Source organism: Otolemur garnettii, unplaced genomic scaffold, assembly GCF_000181295.1.
Source record: "Otolemur garnettii isolate 467f Iridium unplaced genomic scaffold, OtoGar3 scaffold00055, whole genome shotgun sequence".
NCBI classification, from domain to species: Eukaryota; Metazoa; Chordata; class Mammalia; order Primates; family Galagidae; genus Otolemur; species Otolemur garnettii.
In genome coordinates, this window is record NW_003852450.1 from 5,164,779 (window position 1) to 5,167,668 (window position 2,890).

The following is a 2,890-nucleotide window of genomic DNA, read 5'->3' on the forward strand; positions in this document are numbered from 1 at the left end:
CCTTGTACAAAGCCAGCCCTGTTAGGAAGAACTCAGGGCTAGGCCTTGTCCACCTGATATGTGTGTGTGTGTGTGAGGGAGAGAGAGAGAGAGAGGGATGAGAATATTTGGGGGCAAGTCTTTAAGTCTTCCCTTCTGGGTTTCTAGCTCCTCAACTATTAACAAGAAGATGGAACGAGGGGACTGTCAGCTTGCTTCTTCTATGGTTCTCTGCTCCCTCTTCTTCACAGTGAAGGGAGGATCTTTAGGCTTCTCTCTACTGCACATTGGAACTTCTGAGCATATGCTATGGTCTGACTGACTGTGCCGCCCACAAAAAAAATTCATATGTTGAAACCTACTCACCAATGGGATAATAGTAACAGCTGGTGCTTTTGAGAAGTGATTGGGTTCATGAGGGCTCATGAATGGGATTTGTGCCCTAACAAAAGAGGTCTGAGGGAACCTGTTTGCCCCTTTGACCAGGTGAAGACACAAAGAAAGCACCATCCATGAGGAATGGGCCCTCACCAGACACAGAGTCTGGCAGCCCCATAATCCCATCTTCCACAGTCGTGAACAATAAACTTCAATTGTTTATTTATCTTTTATTTTATTTTTGAGACAGAGTCTCACTTTGTCACCCATGGTAGAGTGCTGTGGTGTCATAGCTCACAGTAACCTCAAACTGTTGGGCTTAAGCGATTCTCTTGCCTCAGCCTCCCAAGTAGCTGGGACTATAGGTGTCCACTCTAACACCTGGCTATTTTTTAGAGATGGGGTCTCCCTCTTGCTCAGACTCAATTTCTATTGTTTATGAATTACCCAATTTAAGGTATTTTGTTAACATGAGTGGACCAGGATATCCACCTTTGGAGCAACAGAAAAACCAAGTACAGACTAGCCATTCTCAAGAGTTGGGTATTCTGGTAACTAATGGTGACCAGCTAACCTGGGCTTCCCTATTTGGAAAAGGCAGATGACAATGAGCTACGCTAAGCTACAAAACCCTGCTGAAGTTCATGTTGTCTCTTCTAGAAGATTTAGAAGGCACTTTCAATCTCACAAAGTATTTCTACCCAGAGTAGAAGTTTCTCAACATGAGCAGCCATGACACCAGACCTGGTCTTGTGGGTTGCCCTCTCCATTAGCCATCGGAGTCTGGGCTGTTCATGGTAACAGCCTAACATCATAAGAGAAATTGGTTAGGGGACAGCGCCTGTGGCTCAACGGAGTAGGGCGCCATCCCCATATACCAGAGGTGGTGAGGTCAAACCTGGCCCCTGCCAAAAACTGCGGAAAAAAAAATTAAAAAAAAAAGGTTAAAAAGAAAGAGAGAGAAATTGGTTAGAGACTTCAGAGTTCTATCCTTCTAGGGCTCAGGCTCATTGCCCTGTGGGTCCAAGTGAAAAAGGGAGAAAAAGTCAGCTATGTCAGACGCCTAAATCCGTCAAGAGGTCAACAGTACCGCTCTCTGCTCTCATCTCTTTGCCTGAAGAATATTCGCTGGAAGACTCCTCGCAGGGATACCGTTATAGGCAGAATTGTGTCCTCCCCCACCTCCTAAATTCATATGTTCTAGCCCCCAACACCTCAGAATGTGACCGTATTTGGAGACAGGGTCTTACAGAGATAATTGAGTTAAAATGAGGTCGTTAGAACAGGCCCTAATCCAAAATGCAACTGGTGTCCATATAAGATGAAGAAATGTGGACACAGATACACACAAAAGGATGTTGATATGAAGAGTCACAGGGAGAAGATGGCCATCTCCCAGTTAAGCAGGGAGGCCTGGCACAGCTATTTCCCTTGGAAAGGACCAACCCTGCTGATACCTTGACCATGGACTTACAGTCTCCCAAACATGAGAAAGTACATTTCTATTGTTTAAGTCACCCAATCTGTGGTACTTTGTTAGGGGAGTCTTAGCAAGTTAGTATGATGCTTAGATGCTGGGACATCTGTACAACCTTGAAGCTGTCTGGCCTTCTGTCTGCATGTGAGGGTGGGCTTGTGTCGCAGTGTTATTTTAACTTGAAACAAAATTGATCTATATCACGTTTCTGCCATAGCCCAGTCTTTTAAATTTTTTATTTCTTTTGGTATTGGCTTAACACATTTTATTGTTTTAATTCCTTCAGTCTTTTCTATTTTTCCGCCTTTAACGATTTTACTTATCTCAGTCACTTTTAATCTCTGTTTTGTCTTTCTTCTAGCCGTTTTATACTATTTTCTTTTATCTCTTATCTTCTAGATTTATTGTTATTGTATTATCTTTCCATTCTCCATCTTTTATTTCTAACCTTTGCCTTATCGTGTCTTTGTTCTGTCTTTGGATTTCTTTTTAGCTTATTTGGTTTATGTTAGTTCACATTATCACTTTATCACCTGCTACCCTTTATTTCCTTACCATCTTTATCATTTTTGTAATTTCTTCTTGGCTTACTTTATCTTTTTATTGACTGATGTATTAACTTCCATTTTTTACTGTTTTCAATTCTCTCAGCTTATTAAATGCAAAGGCTGGAAACACAGCCCTCAGAGGAGAGCTTCCAGGCTGGCCTTGGCCCCATGCTAGGGAGGCTGACACCCCGTATTCTTGGGCTGGCCCTCCCAGCAACCCCTCATAGATGCTCCCTTTGCTCCAATGCTGGCCCCTCCTATCTGTAAGGATTAATCTGTGTAATATAAGAGATCTTGGGATAAAATTTCCTCTGAAAGATACTAGGCTTGCTGATAGTGATAACATTTGTACTATTGGGCCAGCTTAGCTTTCTCACATCATATACCATCAAATGGCCCTGTGTGCACTTCATCATCTAAACTTTACCAGCTCTCAACACTGGGCTAAGCTTAGAAAGAAACCATACCGCTTGTCAGAGCAGCCGTGGGAAGTAGGAAATTTCACTTC